This window comes from Anser anser (assembly GCF_964211835.1).
Source record: "Anser anser genome assembly, chromosome: 3".
Lineage (NCBI taxonomy): Eukaryota > Metazoa > Chordata > Aves > Anseriformes > Anatidae > Anser > Anser anser.
In genome coordinates, this window is record NC_139722.1 from 111,367,002 (window position 1) to 111,386,463 (window position 19,462).

The 19,462-nt window shown below is 53.1% G+C and overlaps 1 long non-coding RNA gene across 1 annotated transcript in view; it reads right to left on the bottom strand.

Annotated features, from left to right (window-relative positions):
* LOC310897992 overlaps positions 1 to 19,462 on the bottom strand; it is a 927,268-nt gene that overhangs the window by 442,105 nt on the left and 465,701 nt on the right. Inside the window, exon 4 of the long non-coding RNA XR_014582875.1 lies at positions 6,670 to 6,842. This is a non-coding gene — a long non-coding RNA (uncharacterized lncRNA). The remainder of the gene's footprint in view (positions 1 to 6,669; positions 6,843 to 19,462) is intronic.

Consider the following 19,462-nt stretch of genomic DNA (forward strand, 5'->3'; position numbering starts at 1 on the left):
CATAACATCAGCCGTATTCCTAGCCCTTAACAAAATCAAAGCCCTTAACCTATCCATGATCACAACCTCATGAACAAAAACCCCACTGCTAAACGCCACCCTAATACTAGTACTTTTATCCCTAGCAGGCCTCCCCCCATTAACAGGCTTTATACCAAAGTGACTTATCATCCAAGAACTAACTAAACAGGAAATAACACCAGCAGCCATGGCAATTGCCATGCTATCACTGCTCAGCCTCTTCTTCTACCTACGCCTCGCATACCACTCAACAATTACCCTTCCCCCCAACTCCTCTAACCACATAAAACAATGATACACTAGCAAAGCCCCAAGCACACCTACTGCGGTCCTTGCCTCACTATCAATCCTCTTACTTCCCCTGTCCCCAATAATACATGCCATTGTCTAGAAACTTAGGATAACACCCCAAACCGAAGGCCTTCAAAGCCTTAAATAAGAGTTAAACCCTCTTAGTTTCTGCACATTAAGACTTACAGAATATTAACCTGTATCTTCTGAATGCAAGTCAGACGCTTTAATTAAGCTAAAGCCTCCCTAGACAGATGGGCTTCGATCCCACAAAACTCTAGTTAACAGCTAAATGCCTAAACCAATTGGCTTCTGCCTACAAAGACCCTGACGCACCCTAGTGCGCATCGATGAGCTTGCAACTCAACATGAATTTCACTACAGAGCCGATAAGAAGAGGAATTAAACCTCTGTAAAAAGGACTACAGCCTAACGCTTCAACACTCAGCCATCTTACCCGTCACCTTCATCAACCGATGACTATTTTCCACTAACCATAAGGATATTGGCACCCTGTACCTCATCTTCGGGGCATGAGCAGGAATAGTCGGCACCGCACTCAGCCTATTAATCCGCGCAGAACTAGGACAACCAGGAACTCTCCTAGGCGACGACCAAATTTACAATGTAATCGTTACCGCTCACGCCTTTGTAATAAGCTTCTTTATAGTCATACCCATCATGATTGGAGGATTCGGCAACTGATTAGTCCCCCTCATAATCGGTGCCCCCGACATAGCATTCCCGCGAATAAACAACATAAGCTTTTGACTCCTCCCCCCATCATTCCTCCTCCTACTAGCCTCATCCACTGTAGAAGCTGGCGCCGGCACAGGCTGAACTGTCTACCCTCCCCTAGCAGGTGACCTTGCCCACGCCGGAGCTTCAGTAGACCTGGCTATCTTCTCACTCCACTTAGCCGGTATCTCCTCCATCCTTGGGGCCATCAACTTTATCACCACAGCCATCAACATAAAACCCCCCGCACTCTCACAATACCAAACCCCACTATTTGTCTGATCCGTACTAATTACCGCCATCCTACTCCTTCTATCACTCCCCGTACTCGCCGCCGGTATTACAATATTACTAACTGATCGAAACCTAAACACCACATTCTTCGACCCCGCTGGAGGAGGAGACCCAATCCTGTACCAACACCTATTCTGATTCTTCGGACACCCAGAAGTCTATATTCTGATCCTACCGGGGTTCGGAATCATCTCACACGTAGTCACGTACTACTCAGGCAAAAAGGAGCCCTTCGGCTACATGGGAATAGTCTGAGCCATACTATCCATCGGCTTCCTAGGATTCATCGTCTGAGCTCACCACATGTTTACAGTAGGAATAGACGTTGATACCCAAGCCTACTTTACATCAGCCACTATAATCATTGCCATCCCTACCGGAATCAAAGTATTTAGCTGACTAGCCACCCTGCACGGAGGAACAATCAAATGAGACCCCCCCAATACTATGAGCTCTAGGATTTATCTTCCTATTTACCATCGGAGGATTAACAGGAATCGTTCTTGCAAACTCTTCCCTAGACATCGCCCTGCACGACACGTACTACGTAGTTGCCCACTTCCACTACGTCCTATCCATAGGCGCCGTCTTTGCCATTCTAGCAGGATTTACTCACTGATTCCCACTACTCACTGGGTTTACCCTACACCAAACATGAGCAAAAGCCCACTTCGGGGTAATATTTACAGGAGTAAACCTAACGTTCTTCCCCCAGCACTTCCTAGGCCTAGCAGGAATACCCCGACGATACTCGGACTATCCCGACGCCTACACACTATGAAACACCGTTTCCTCCATCGGCTCCCTAATCTCAATAGTAGCCGTAATCATACTAATATTCATCATCTGAGAAGCCTTTTCGGCCAAACGAAAAGTCCTACAACCAGAACTAACTACCACAAACGTTGAATGAATCCACGGCTGCCCTCCCCCATACCATACTTTCGAGGAACCGGCCTTCGTCCAAGTACAAGAAAGGAAGGAATCGAACCCTCACATGCTGGTTTCAAGCCAACTGCATTAACCGCTCATGCTTCTTTCTTATGAGACGTTAGTAAACCAATTACATAGCCTTGTCAAGACTAAATCACAGGTAAAAATCCTGTACATCTCATGTGGCCAACCACTCCCAACTAGGATTCCAAGACGCCTCATCACCCATCATAGAAGAACTCGTTGAATTCCACGACCACGCCCTAATCGTTGCCCTAGCTATCTGCAGCCTAGTTCTCTACCTTTTAGCCCACATACTAACAGAAAAACTCTCGTCCAATGCTGTAGACGCCCAAGAAGTAGAGCTGATCTGGACAATCCTACCTGCTATCGTCCTGGTACTCCTCGCCCTCCCATCCCTACAAATCCTCTACATAATGGACAAAATCGATGAACCAGACCTCACCCTAAAAGCCATCGGCCACCAATGATACTGAAGCTACGAATACACAGACTTCAAAGACCTATCATTCGACTCCTACATAGTGCCCACCCCAGACTTACCCAACGGCCACTTCCGACTGCTAGAAGTTGACCACCGCGTAGTTATCCCAATAGAATCCCCCATCCGCGTGATCATTACTGCAGGAGACGTACTCCACTCCTGAGCAGTCCCAACGCTCGGAGTTAAAACAGACGCAATCCCAGGCCGACTAAACCAAACTTCATTCATTACCACCCGGCCTGGGATTTTTTACGGACAATGCTCAGAAATTTGCGGGGCTAATCACAGCTACATACCCATTGTAGTAGAATCAACCCCACTCCCACATTTCGAGGCCTGATCGTCCCTTCTATCATCATCCTAATCATTAAGAAGCTATGCAACAGCACTAGCCTTTTAAGCTAGCCAAAGAGGGACTTCCCCCTCCTTAATGATATGCCACAGCTTAACCCCGCACCATGATTTTCAATCATAATTATAACCTGATTAACCCTAGCACTCCTCATCCAACCAAAACTACTAGCCTTCACCACAACCAACCCCCCATCAAATAAGATAACCTCCCTCACTACCAAACCCACACCATGATCCTGACCATGAACCTAAGCTTCTTTGACCAATTTTCCAGCCCCAATCTATTTGGCATCCCCTTAATCCTACTATCCCTACTCTTCCCAGCCCTACTATTCCCGTCCCCAAACAACCGATGAATCAACAACCGCCTTTCTACTATCCAAACATGACTCCTTCACCTAATCACAAAACAACTAATAGTCCCACTCAACAAAAATGGCCACAAATGAGCCATAATATTTACATCCCTAATAATCATACTTCTTACAATCAACCTTCTAGGCCTCCTTCCATATACATTCACCCCAACCACCCAACTATCTATGAACATAGCCCTAGCCTTCCCACTATGGCTCGCCACACTACTAACAGGCCTACGAAACCAACCATCAGCCTCTTTAGCCCACCTATTACCCGAAGGTACCCCTACACCCCTAATCCCCGCACTAATCCTGATCGAAACAACCAGCCTACTAATCCGCCCCCTAGCCCTCGGAGTCCGCCTTACAGCCAACCTTACAGCAGGACACTTACTCATCCAACTCATCTCTACAGCCTCCATTGCATTAATACCCACCCTTCCTGCAGTATCCATCCTAACAATAATCATCCTACTACTCCTAACCATCCTAGAAGTAGCAGTAGCCATAATCCAGGCCTACGTCTTCGTGCTCCTTCTAAGCCTATACTTACAAGAAAACATCTAATGGCACACCAAGCACACTCATACCACATAGTTGACCCAAGCCCTTGACCAATCTTCGGGGCAGCCGCCGCCCTACTCACAACCTCAGGATTAATCATGTGATTCCACTACAACTCATCCATACTACTAACCCTAGGCCTCATCTCAATACTCCTAGTAATACTCCAATGATGACGAGACATTGTACGAGAAAGCACCTTCCAAGGCCATCACACTCCCACAGTCCAAAAAGGCCTACGATACGGCATAATCCTTTTCATCACATCCGAAGCATTCTTCTTCTTAGGGTTCTTCTGAGCGTTCTTCCACTCGAGCCTGGCCCCAACCCCAGAACTAGGAGGCCAATGACCCCCAACAGGAATTAAACCACTCAACCCGATAGAAGTCCCCCTACTAAACACAGCCATCCTACTAGCCTCAGGCGTTACCGTAACGTGAGCCCATCACAGCATCACAGAAGGAAACCGAAAACATGCCATCCACGCCCTAACCCTAACGATCCTCTTGGGATTCTACTTCACAGCCCTACAAGCAATAGAATACCACGAAGCCCCATTCTCAATCGCCGATAGCGTCTACGGATCTACCTTCTTCGTTGCCACTGGATTCCACGGACTCCACGTAATCATCGGATCCTCCTTCCTGACCGTCTGCCTCTTCCGACTGATCAAGTTCCACTTTACATCAGACCACCACTTCGGATTCGAGGCAGCAGCCTGATACTGACACTTCGTAGACGTCATCTGACTATTCCTCTACATAACCATCTACTGATGAGGATCTTGCTCTTCTAGTATATTAATTACAATTGACTTCCAATCTCTAGAATCTGGTATAAACCCAGAGGAGAGCAATGAACGCACTCATGTTCATATTCGCCCTATCATCAATCCTAAGCGCCGCCCTAACCGCATTAAACTTCTGACTCGCCCAAATAAACCCCGACTCAGAGAAACTCTCACCGTACGAATGTGGATTCGACCCACTTGGATCTGCTCGATTACCATTCTCAGTCCGATTCTTCCTCAGTAGCCATCCTGTTCGTCCTATTCGACCTAGAAATCGCCCTCCTACTCCCCCTGCCATGAGCCGTCCAACTCCAATCCCCCCTAATGACCCTCACCTGAACTGTAGTGATCCTCCTTCTCCTAACACTCGGACTGGCCTACGAGTGAATTCAAGGGGGCCTAGAATGAGCAGAATAACAGAAAGTTAGTCTAACCAAAAAGATAGCTGGTTTCGACCCAGCAGATTACAGCCAACCCTGTAACTTTCTTATGTCGCCCCTACATTTAAGCTTCTACTCAGCCTTCATTTTCAGCGGACTAGGGCTAGCCTTCCACCGAACCCACCTAGTATCCGCCCTACTATGCCTTGAAAGCATAATATTATCGATATTCGTAGGCCTATCAATATGATCCATCGAAAACCAAGTCTCCTCATTCACCATGGTACCAATTCTCATGCTAACCTTCTCAGCGTGTGAGGCGGGCACAGGCCTGGCCATCCTAGTAGCCTCCACCCGCACACATGGCTCTGACCATCTACACAACCTAAACCTCCTGCAATGCTAAAAATCATCCTACCCACAATCATACTTCTTCCAACAGCCCTGCTGTCTCCACCAAAATTTCTATGGACTAACACCACCTTATACAGCCTCCTAATCGCTGCCCTAAGCCTACAGTGATTAATCCCAACCTACTACCCCTACAAATTTTTATCCAACTGAACAGGAATTGACCAAATCTCATCCCCCCTCCTAGTACTATCCTGCTGACTACTCCCACTCATAATCATAGCAAGCCAAAACCACCTGCAACAAGAACCCCTACAACGCAAACGAATCTTTATCTCAACCTTAGTCGCAGTCCAGCCATTCATCCTACTAGCCTTTTCCACCACAGAACTAGCACTATTTTACATCTCATTTGAAGCAACCCTCATTCCCACCCTAATCTTAATCACCCGATGGGGGAACCAACCAGAACGCCTAAGCGCTGGCATCTACCTGCTATTCTACACGCCAGTAAGCTCTCTACCCCTGCTAATCACAATCATACACCTATACGTGAAAATTGGCACCCTGCACCTGCCAACCCTACAACTAACCCACCCAACCCTATCCACCTCATGGACAGGAATACTATCAGGTCTAGCACTGCTCATAGCATTCATAGTAAAAGCCCCACTATACGGCCTACACCTCTGACTGCCAAAAGCCCACGTAGAAGCACCCATCGCAGGCTCAATACTCCTCGCCGCCCTACTACTAAAGCTAGGAGGATACGGAATTATACGAGTCACTCTATTTATGGGCCCACTGTCCAACCTCCTGCACTACCCCTTCCTAACCCTGGCCCTATGAGGCGCCCTAATGACTAGCTCAATCTGCCTACGACAGACAGACCTAAAATCACTAATCGCTTATTCATCCGTTAGCCACATAGGCCTAGTTATCGCCGCAGGAATAATCCAAACCCACTGATCATTCTCAGGGGCAATGATCCTAATAATTTCCCATGGACTAACTTCCTCCATACTATTCTGCCTAGCCAACACAAACTATGAACGTACGCACAGCCGAATTCTACTACTCACACGAGGCCTACAACCTCTCCTACCACTCATAGCTACCTGATGATTGCTGGCCAATCTAACAAACATAGCCTTACCCCCAACAACAAACCTCATAGCAGAGCTAACCATTATAATCACCTTATTCAACTGATCTGCCTTCACGATCATCCTAACAGGAATCGCAACCCTACTAACCGCCTCCTACACCTTATTCATACTACTAATGACCCAACGAGGCTCAATCCCCTCCCACATCACATCTATGCAAAACTCAACCACGCGAGAACACCTGCTCATAACACTCCACATTATCCCAATATTCCTCCTAATCCTCAAACCCGAACTGATCTCCGGAATCCCCTCATGCAAGTATAGTTTAAACCAAACATTAGACTGTGATTCTAAGAATAGAAGTTCAAACCTTCTTACCTGCCGAGGGGAGGGTTTAACCAACAAGAGCTGCTAACTCTTACATCTGAGCCTAAAACCTCAGCCCCCTTACTTTTAAAGGATAACAGCAATCCACTGGTCTTAGGAACCACCCATCTTGGTGCAAATCCAAGTAAAAGGAGTGAACCCCACACTACTAATCAACTCCCTCACACTACTCACGCTGACAATCCTCCTAACCCCAATCATCCTGCCATTTCTATTTAAAAACTTTAAAAACACCCCACAAGCCACCACCCGCGCTGTTAAAACCGCATTCCTAATTAGCCTAGCCCCTACAACCGCATTCATCTACTCGGGAGTAGAATCTGTCACCTGCCACTGGGAGTGAAAATTCATTATAAACTTTAAAATCCCCCTGAGCCTAAAAATAGACCAATACTCAACAACATTTCTTCCAATCGCCCTATTTGTAACATGATCAATCCTACAATTCGCCATATGATACATGGCCTCAGAGCCATACGTAACAAAATTTTTCACCTACCTACTGACATTCCTAGTCGCCATACTCCTCCTAACAACCGCAAACAACATATTCCTCCTATTCGTAGGCTGGGAAGGAGTACGAATCATGTCCTTCCTTCTCATCGGCTGATGACAAGGCCGAGCAGATGCCAACACCGCCGCCCTACGAGCCGTAATCTACAACCGAATCGGAGACATCGGACTGATCCTGAGCATAGCATGACTAGCTTCAACATTCAACACCTGAGAGATCCAACAAGCCGTACACCCCCACCAAACCCCAATCCTCCCCCTCATAGGATTAATCCTCGCAGCCGCAGGAAAATCCGCCCAATTTGGACTCCACCCATGACTGCCCGCAGCAATAGAAGGCCCCACCCCAGTATCAGCCCTACTGCACTCCAGTACCATAGTAGTAGCCGGAATCTTCCTGCTCATCCGCATGCACCCCCTGCTAGCCACCAACCAGACAGCCCTAACTGCCTGCCTATGCCTAGGTGCTCTATCAACCCTATTCGCTGCCACATGCACCCTAACCCAAAATGACATCAAAAAAATCATTGCTTTCTCAACATCCAGCCAACTAGGACTAATAATAGTCACTATCGGACTAAACCTCCCACAACTAGCCTTCCTACACATCTCAACCCATGCCTTCTTTAAAGCCATACTATTCCTATGCTCAGGGTCTATCATCCACAACCTAAACGGAGAACAAGATATCCGAAAGATAGGAGGCCTACAGAAAATACTCCCAGTCACTACTTCCTGCCTAACCATCGGAAACCTGGCGCTGATAGGAACCCCATTCCTAGCCAGATTCTACTCAAAAGACCTCATCATCGAAAGCTTAAACACATCATACCTAAATACTTGAGCCCTACTCCTAACCCTTATAGCCACAGCATTCACCGCAACCTACAGCATCCGCATAACCATCCTAGTCCAAGCTGGACAAACCCGAATCCCCCCAATAGTATCAATAAACGAAAACAACCCACTAATCACCGCCCCCCTAACCCGACTCGCCCTAGGCAGCATTACAGCAGGAATAATCATTACCTCTTTCATCACACCAACCAAAACCCCCCCAATAACCATACCCCTTATCACCAAAACTGCTGCCATCCTCATAACAATCCTAGGAATCATCCTAGCCCTAGAACTATCGAACATAACACACACCCTCACTCACCCCAAACCAACCCCCCTCATAAACTTCTCCTCTGCATTAGGGTACTTCAACCCCCTAGTACACCGATTCTTCTCCAAAAACCTACTAGAAAAGGGACAAAACATTGCCCTACACTTGATCGACCTCTCCTGACTCAAAAAAATAGGGCCAGAGGGCCTTGCTGAACTACAAGTAGCCGCAAGCAAAGCCGCAACCTCAATACACACAGGGCTAATTAAGGCCTACCTAGGATCCTTCGCCCTCTCCATCCTGGTAATAATCCTAATAACACACAGACTCACTAATGGCCCCTAACATCCGCAAATCCCATCCCCTACTAAAAATAATCAACAACTCCCTAATCGACCTACCTGCCCCCTCCAACATCTCTGCCTGATGAAACTTCGGCTCCCTTCTAGCCATCTGCTTAGCCACACAAATCCTAACAGGCCTGCTACTAGCCATACACTACACCGCAGACACTTCACTCGCCTTCTCCTCAGTAGCTCACACATGCCGAGACGTCCAGTACGGATGGCTCATCCGCAACCTCCACGCCAACGGTGCTTCGCTCTTCTTTATCTGCATCTACTTACACATCGGACGAGGCCTCTACTACGGCTCCTACCTATACAAAGAAACCTGAAACACAGGAGTAATCCTCCTACTCACCCTAATAGCAACTGCCTTCGTAGGGTATGTCCTACCATGAGGACAAATGTCATTCTGAGGGGCCACCGTAATCACCAACCTATTCTCAGCCATCCCGTACATTGGGCAAACTCTAGTAGAATGAGCCTGAGGAGGATTCTCAGTAGACAATCCAACCTTAACCCGATTCTTCGCCATCCACTTCCTACTGCCCTTCCTAATTGCAGGAATCACCCTAGTCCACCTAACCTTCCTACACGAATCAGGCTCAAATAACCCACTAGGAATCGTATCAGACTGCGACAAAATCCCATTCCACCCATACTTCTCCATTAAAGACAGCTTAGGGCTTACCCTAATAATCACCCCTCTAATAGCACTAGCCCTATTTTAACCGAACCTCCTGGTTCTTGGAATCCTAGTTGGGAGTGGTTGGCCACATGAGATGTACAGGATTTTTACCTGTGATTTAGTCTTGACAAGGCTATGTAATTGGTTTACTAACGTCTCATAAGAAAGAAGCATGAGCGGTTAATGCAGTTGGCTTGAAACCCATCCCCAGTGGTGCAAGTGCACTCTCTGAACTCACTGAAGTGCATCCCCAGTGGTGCCAGTGCACTCTCTGCACTCACTGCACTGCATCCCCAGTGGTGCCAGTGCAATCTCTGGACTCACTGCAGTGCATCCCCAGTGGTGCCAAAGCACTCTCTGGACTCCCGGCACCGCATCCCCAGTGGTGCCAGTGCACTCTCTGGGCTCACTGCAGTGCATCCCCAGTGGTGTCAGTGCACTCTCTGGACTCACTGCACTGCATCCCCAGTGGTGCCAGTGCACTCTCTGGACTCACTGCAATGCATCCCCAGTGGAGTCCGTGCACTCTCTGGACTCACTGAAGTGCATCCCCAGTGGTGCCAGTGCACTCTCTGGACTCACTGAAGTGCATTCTCAGTGGTGCCAGTGCACTCTCTGGACTCACTGCACTGCATCCCCAGTGGTGCCAGTACACTCACAGGACTGACTGCACTGCATCCCCAGTGGAGCCAGTGCGCTCTCTGGACTCACTGCACTGCATCCCCATTGGTGCCAGTGCATTCTCTGGACTCACCGCACTGCACCCTGAGTGGTGCCAGTGCACTCTCTGGACTCACTGCAGTGCATCCCCAGTGGTGCCAGTGCACTCTCTGGACTCACTGTACTGCATCCCCAGTGTTGCCAGTGCACTCTCTGGAGTAACTGCAGTGCATCCCCAGTGGTGCCAAAGCACTCTCTGGACTCCCGGCACCGCATCCCCAGTGGTGCCAGTGCACTCTCTGGGCTCACTGCAGTGCATCCCCAGTGGTGCCAGTGCACTCCCTGGACTCACTGCACTGCATCCCCAGTGGTGCCAGTGTACTCACTGGACTCACTGCACTGCATTCCCCAGTGGTGCTAGTGCACTCTCTGGACTCACTGCAGTGCATCCCCAGTGGTGCCAGTGCACTCTCTGGACTCTCTGAAGTGCATTCTCAGTGGTTCCAGTGCACTCTCTGGACTCACTGCAGTGCATCCCCAGTGGTGCCAGTGCGCTCTCTGGACTCACTGCACTGCATCTCCAGTGGTGCCAGTGCACTCCCTGGACTCACTGCACTGCATCCCCAGTGGTGCCAGTGTACTCACTGGACTCACTGCACTGCATTCCCCAGTGGTGCTAGTGCACTCTCTGGACTCACTGCAGTGCATCCCCAGTGGTGCCAGTGCACTCTCTGGACTCTCTGAAGTGCATTCTCAGTGGTTCCAGTGCACTCTCTGGACTCACTGCAGTGCATCCCCAGTGGTGCCAGTGCGCTCTCTGGACTCACTGCACTGCATCCCCAGTGCTGCCAGTGCACTCTCTGGACTCACTGCACTGCATCCCCAGTGGTGCCAGTGCACTCTCTGGACTCACTGCAGTGCATCCCCAGTGGTGCCAGTGCACTCTCTGGACTCACTGCACTGCATCCCCACTGGTGCCACTGCACTCTCTGGACTCACTGCAGTGCATCCCCAGTGGTGCCAGTGCACTCTCTGGACTCACTGCAGTGCATCCCCACTGCTGCCAGTGCACTCTCTGGACTCACAGCAGTGCATCCCCAGTGGTGCCAGTGCACTCTCTGGACTCACTGCACTGCATCCCCAGTGGTGCCAATGCACTCTCTGGACTCACTGCACTGCATCCCCAGTGGTGCCAGTGCACTCTCTGGACTCACTGCACTGCATCCCAAGTGGTGCCAGTGCACTCTCTGGACTCACTGCACTGCATCCCCAGTGGTGCCAGTGCACTCTCTCGAGTCACTGCACTACATCCCCAGTGGTGCCAGTGCGCTCACTGGACTCACTGTACTGCATCATCAGTGGTGCCAGTGCACTCTCTGGAGTGAATGCAGTGCATCCCCAGTGGTGCCAGTGCACTCTCTGGACTCACTGCACTGCATCCCCAGTGGTGCCAATGCACTCTCTGGACTCACTGCACTGCATCCCCAGTGGTGCCAGTGCACTCACTGCACTCACTGCACTGCATCCCAAGTGGTACCAGTGCACTCTCTGCACTCACTGCACTGCATCCCCAGTGGTGCCAGTGCACTCTCTCGAGTCACTGCACTACATCCCCAGTGGTGCCAGTGCACTCACTGGACTCACTGTACTGCATTCCCAGTGGTGCTAGTGCACTCTCTGGACTCACGGCAGTGCATCCCCAGTGGTGCCAGTGCACTCTTTGGACTCACTGAAGTGCATTCTCAGTGGTGCCAGTGCACTCTCTGGACTCACTGCACTGCATCCCCAGTGGTGCCAGTGCACTCTCTGGACTCACTGAAGTGCAATCTCAGTGGTGCCAGTGCACTCTCTGGACTCACTGCAGTGTATCCCCAGTGGTGCCAGTACACTCACTGGACTCACTGCACTGCATCCCCAGTGGTGCCAGTGCACTCACTGGACTCACTGCAGTGCATCCCCAGTGGAGCCCGTGCACTCTCTGGACTCACTGGACTGCATCCCCAGTGCTGCCTGTGCACTCTCTGGACTCACTGCACTGCATCCCCAGTGGTGTCACTGCACTCTCTGGACTCACTGCACTGCATCCCCAGTTGTGCCAGTGCACTCTCTGCACTCACTGCACTGCATACCCAGTGGTGCCAGTGCACTCACTGGACTCATTGCAGTGCATTCCCTCTGGTGCCAGTGCACTCTCTGGACTCACTGCAGTGCATCCCCAGTGGTGCCAGTGCACTCTCTGGACTCACTGCACTGCATCCCCAGTGGTGCCAGTGCACTCTCTGGACTCACTGCAGTGTATCACCTGTGGTGCCAGTGCACTCTCTGGACTCACTGAAGTGCATCCCCAGTGGTGCCAGTGCAATCTCTGGACTCACTGCACTGCATTCCCAGTCGTGCCAGTGCACACTCTGGACTCACTGCACTGCATCCCCAGTGGTGCCAGTGCACTCTCTGGACTCACTGCACTGCAACCCCAGTGTTGCCAGTGCACTCTCTGGACTCACTGCACTGCATCCCCAGTGGTGCCAGTGCACTCTCTGGACTCACTTCAGTGCATCCCCAGTGGTGCCAGAGCACTCTCTGGACTCACTGCACTGCATCCCCAGTGGTGCCAGTGCACTCTCTGGACTCACTGCACTGCAGCCCCAGTGGTGCCAGTGCACTCTCTGGACTCACTGCACTGCATCCCCAGTGCTGCCAGTGCACTCTCTGGACTCACTGCACTGCATCCCCAGTGGTGCCACTGCACTCTCTGGACTCACTGCACTGCATGTCCAGTGGTGCCAGTGCACTCTCTGCACTCACTGCACTGCATCCCCAGTGGTGCCAGTGCACTCACTGGACTCACTGCCGTGCATTCCCTCTGGTGCCAGTGCACTCTCTGGACTCACTGCACTGCATCCCCAGTGGTGCCAGTGCACTCTCTGGACTCACTGCAGTGCATCCCCAGTGGTGCCAGTGCACTCTCTGGACTCACTGCAGTGCATCCCCAGTGGTGCCAGTGCACTCTCTGGACTCACTGCACTGCATCCCCAGTGGTGCCAGTGCACTCTCTGGACTCACTGCACTGCATCCCCAGTGGTGCCAGAGCACTCTCTGGACTCACTGCACTGCACCCTCTGTGCTGCCAGTGCACTCTCTGGACTCACTGCACTGCATCCCCAGTGGTGCCAGTGCACTCTCTGGACTCACTGTACTGCATCCCCAGTGGAGCGCGTGCACTCTCTGGACCCACTGAAGTGCATCCCCAGTGGTGCCAGTGCACTCTCTGGACTCACTGCACTGCATCCCCAGTGGTGCTAGTGCACTCTGTGGACTCACTGCAGTGCATCCCCAGTGGTGCCAGTGCACTCTCTGGACTCACTGAAGGGCATTCTCAGTGGTGCCAGTGCACTCTCTGGACTCACTGCAGTGCATCCCCAGTGGTGCCAGTACACTCACTGGACTCACTGCACTGCATCCCCAGTGGTGCCAGTGCACTCTCTGGACTCACCGCACCGCATCCCCAGTGGTGCCAGTGCACTCTCTGGAGTAACTGCAGTGCATCACCAGTGGTGCCAGTGCACTCTCTGGACTCACTGCACTGCATCCCCAGTGGTGCCAGTGCACTCTCTGGGCTCACTGCAGGGCATCCCCAGTGGTGCCAGAGCACTCTATGGACTCACTACACTGCATCCCCAGTGGTGCCAGTGCTATCCCTGGACTCACTGTAGTGCATCCCCAGTGGTGCCAGTGCACTCTCTGGACTCACTGCAGGGCATCCCCAGTGGTGCCAGTGCACTCTCTGGACTCCCGGCACCGCATCCCCAGTGGTGCCAGTGCACTCTCTGGGCTCACTGCAGTGCATCCCCAGTGGTGCCAGTGCACTCTCTTGACTCACTGCACTGCATCCCCAGAGGTGCCAGTGCACTCACTGGATTCACTGCACTGCATCCCCAGTGGTGCTAGTGCACTCTCTGGACTCACTGCAGTGCATCCCCAGTGGTACCAGTGCACTCTCTGGACTCACTGAAGTGCATTCTCAGTGGTGCTAGTGCACTCTCTGGACTCACTGCAGTGCATCCCCAGTGGTACCAGTGCACTCTCTGGACTCACTGAAGTGCATTCTCAGTGGTGCCAGTGCACTCTGTGGACTCACTGCAGTGCATCCCCAGTGGTGCCAGTGCACTCTCTGGACTCACTGCACTGCATCCCCAGTGCTGCCAGTGCACTCTCTGGACTCACTGCACTGCATCCCCAGTGGTGCCAGTGCACTCTCTGGACTCACTGCACTGCATCCCCAGTGGTGCCAGTGCACTCTCTGGACTCACTGCAGTGAATCCCCAGTGGTGCCAGTGCACTCTCTGGACTCACTGCACTGCATCCCCAGTGGTACCAGTGCACTCTGTGGACTCACTGCAGTGCATCCCCAGTGGTGCCAATGCACTCTCTGGACTCACTGCACCGCATCCCCAGTGGTGCCAGTGCACTCTCTGGAGTAACTGCAGTGCATCACCAGTGGTGCCAGTGCACTCTCTGGACTCACTGCACTGCATCCCCAGTGGTGCCAGTGCACTCTCTGGACTCACTGCACTGCATTCCCAGTGGTGCCAGAGCACTCTCTGGACTCACTGCAGTGCATCCCCAGTGGTGCCAGTGCACTCTCTGGACTCACTGCACTGCATCCCCAGTGGTGCCAGTGCACTCTCTGGACTCACTGCAGTGCATCCCCAGTGGTGCCAGTGCACTCTCTGGACTCCCGGCACCGCATCCCCAATGGTGCCAGTGCACTCTCTTGGCTCACTGCAGTGCATTCCCAGTGGTGCCAGTGCACTCTCTTGACTCACTGCACTGCATCCCCAGTGGTGCCAGTGCACTCACTGGATTCACTGCACTGCATCCCTAGTGGTGCTAGTGCACTCTCTGGACTCACTGCAGTGCATCCCCAGTGGTGCCAGTGCACTCTCTGGACTCACTGCACTGCATCCCCAGTGCTGCCAGTGCACTCTCTGGACTCACTGCACTGCATCCCCAGTGGTGCCAGTGCACTCTCTGGACTCACTGCACTGCATCCCCAGTGGTGCCAGTGCACTCTCTGGACTCACTGCAGTGCATCCCCAGTGCTGCCAGTGCACTCTCTGGACTCACTGCACTGCATCCCCAGTGGTACCAGTGCACTCTGTGGACTCACTGCAGTGCATCCCCAGTGGTGCCAGTGCACTCTCTGGACTCACTGCACTGCATCCCCAGTGGTGCCAATGCACTCTCTGGACTCACTGCACTGCATCCCCAGTGGTGCCAGTGCACTCTCTGGACTCACTGCACTGCATCCCAAGTGGTGCCAGTGCACTCTCTGGACTCACTGCACTGCATCCCCAGTGGTGCCAGTGCACTCTCTCGAGTCACTGCACTACATCCCCAGTGGTGCCAGTGCACTCACTGGACTCACTGTACTGCATCATCAGTGGTGCCAGTGCACTCTCTGCACTCACTGCAGTGCATCCCCAGTGGTGCCAGTGCACTCTCTGGACTCACTGCACTGCATCCCCAGTGGTGCCAGTGCACTCACTGGACTCACTATACTGCATCACCAGTGGTGCCAGTGCACTCTCTGGACTCACTGCAGTGCATCCCCAGTGTTGCCAGTGCATTCACTGGACTCACTGTACTGCATCTCCAGTGGTGCCAGTGCACTCACTGGACTCACTGCAGTGCATTCCCTCTGGTGCCAGTGCACTCTCTGGACTCACTGCAGTGCATCCCCAGTGGTGCCAGTGCACTCTCTGGACTCACTGCACTGCATCCCCAGTGGTGCCAGTGCACTCTCTGGACTCACTGCAGTGCATCACCTGTGGTGCCAGTGCACTCTCTGGACTCACTGAAGTGCATCCCCAGTGGTGCCAGTGCAATCTCTGGACTCACTGCACTGCATTCCCAGTCGTGCCAGTGCACACTCTGGACTCACTGCACTGCATCCCCAGTGGTGCCAGTGCACTCTCTGGACTCACTGCACTGCAACCCCAGTGTTGCCAGTGCACTCTCTGGACTCACTGCACTGCATCCCCAGTGGTGCAAGTGCACTCTCTGGACTCACTTCAGTGCATCCCCAGTGGTGCCAGAGCACTCTCTGGACTCACTGCACTGCATCCCCAGTGGTGCCAGTGCACTCTCTGGACTCACTGCACTGCATCCCCAGTGGTGCCACTGCACTCTCTGGACTCACTGCACTGCATGTCCAGTGGGGCCAGTGCACTCTCTGCACTCACTGCACTGCATCCCCAGTGGTGCCACTGCACTCTCTGGACTCACTGCAGTGCATTCCCTCTGGTGCCAGTGCACTCTCTGGACTCACTGCACTGCATCCCCAGTGCTGCCAGTGCACTCTCTGGACTCACTGCAGTGCATCCCCAGTGGTGCCAGTGCACTCTCTGGACTCACTGCAGTGCATCACCAGTGGTGCCAGTGCACTCTCTGGACTCACTGAAGTGCATCCCCAGTGGTGCCAGTACACTCTCTGGACTCACTGCAGTGCATCACCAGTGGTGACAGTGCACTCTCTGGACTCACTGAAGTGCATCCCCAGTGGTGCCAGTGCACTCTCTGGACTCACTGAAGGGCATTCTCAGTGGTGCCAGTGAACTCTCTGGACTCACTGCAGTGCATCCAAAGTGGTGCCAGTACACTCACTGGACTGACTGCACTGCATCCCCAGTGGTGCCAGTGCACTCTCTGGACTCACCACACTGCATCCCCAGTGGTGCCAGTGCACTCTCTGGAGTAACTGCAGTGCATCACCAGTGGTGCCAGTGCACTCTCTGGACTCACTGAAGGGCATTCTCAGTGGTGCCAGTGCACTCTCTGGACACACTGCACTGCATCCCCAGTGGTGCCAGAGCACTCTCTGGACTCACTGCAGTGCATCCCCAGTGGTGCCAGTGCACTCTCTGGACTCACTGCACTGCATCCCCAGTGGTGCCTGTGCACTCTCTGGACTCCCGGCACCGCATCTCCAGTGGTGCCAGTGCACTCTCTGGGCTCACTGCAGTGCATCCCCAGTGGTGCCAGTGCACTCTCTTGACTCACTGCACTGCATCCCCAGTGGTGCCAGTGCACTCACTGGATTCACTGCACTGCATCCCCAGTGGTGCCAGTGCACTCTCTGGACTCACTGCAGTGCATCCCCAGTGGTACCAGTGCACTCTCTGGACTCACTGAAGTGCATTCTCAGTCGTGCCAGTGCACTCTGTGGACTCACTGCAGTGCATCCCCAGTGGTGCCAGTGCGCTCTCTGGACTCACTGCAGTGCATCTCCAGTGGTGCCAGTGCACTCTCTGGACTCACTGCACTGCATCCCCAGTGCTGCCAGTGCACTCTCTGGACTCACTGCACTGCATCCCCAGTGGTGCCAGTGCACTCTCTGGACTCACTGCACTGCATCCCCAGTGGTGCCAGTGCACTCTCTGGACTCACTGCAGTGCATCCCCAGTGGTGCCAGTGCACTCTCTGGACTCACTGCACTGCATCCCCAGTGGTACCAGTGCACTCTGTGGACTCACTGCAGTGCATCCCCAGTGGTGCCAGTGCACTCTCTGGACTCACTGCACTGCATCCCCAGTGGTGCCAATGCACTCTCTGGACTCACTGCACTGCATCCCCAGTGGTGCCAGTGCACTCTCTGGACTCACTGAAGTGCATCCCCAGTGGTGCCAGTGCACTCTCTGGAGTCACTGCGCTGCATCCCCACTGGTGCTAGTGCACTCTGTGGACTCACTGTAGTGCATCCCCAGTGGTGCCAGTGCACTCTCTGGACTCCCGGCACCGCATCCCCAGTGGTGCCAGTGCACTCTCTGGGCTCACTGCAGTGCATCCCCAGTGGTGCCAGTGCACTCTCTTGACTCACTGCACTGCATCCCCAGTGGTGCCAGTGTACTCACTAGATTCACTGCACTGCATCCCCAGTGGTGCTAGTGCACTCTCTGGACTCACTGCAGTGCATCCCCAGTGGTGCCAGTGCACTCTCTGGACTCACTGAAGTGCATTCTCAGTGGTGCCAGTGCACTCTGTGGACTCACTGCAGTGCATCCCCAGTGGTGCCAGTGCACTCTGTGGACTCACTGCAGTGCATCCCCAGTGGTGCCAGTGCGCTCTCTGGACTCACTGCAGTGCATCCCCAGTGGTGCCAGTGCACTCTCTGGACTCACTGCACTGCATCCCCAGTGCTGCCAGTGCACTCTCTGGACTCACTGCAGTGCATCCCCAGTGGTGCCAGTGCACTCTCTGGACTCACTGCACTGCATCCCCAGTGGTGCCAGTGCACTCTCTGGACTCACTGCAGTGCATCCCCAGTGGTGCCAGTGCACTCTCTGGACTCACTGCACTGCATCCCCAGTGGTACCAGTGCACTCTGTGGACTCACTGCACTGCATCCCCAGTGGTGCCAGTGCACTCTCTGGACTCACTGCACTGCATCCCCAGTGGTGCCAATGCACTCTCTGGACTCACTGAAGTGCATCCCCAGTGGTGCCAGTGCACTCTCTGGACTCACTGCACTGCATCCCCAGTGGTGCCAGTGCACTCTCTGGACTCACTGCACTGCATCCCCAGTGCTGCCAGTGCACTCTCTGGACTCACTGCACTGCATCCCCAGTGGTGCCAGTGCACTCTCTGGACTCACTGCACTGCATCCCCAGTGGTGCCAGTGCACTCTCTGGACTCACTGCACTGCATCCCCAGTGGTACCAGTGCACTCTGCGGACTCACTGCAGTGCATCCCCAGTGGTGCCAGTGCACTCTCTGGACTCACTGCACTGCATCCCCAGTGGTGCCAATGCACTCTCTGGACTCACTGCACTGCATCCCCAGTGGTGCCAGTGCACTCTCTGGACTCACTGAAGTGCATCCCCACTGGTGCCAGTGCACTCTCTGGAGTCACTGCACTGCATCCCCAGTGGTGCTAGTGCACTCTCTGGACTCACTGCAGTGCATCCCCAGTGGTGCCAGTGCACTCTCTGGACTCACTGAAGGGCATTCTCAGTGGTGCCAGTGCACTCTCTGGACTCAATGCAGTGCATCCCCAGTGGTGCCGGTA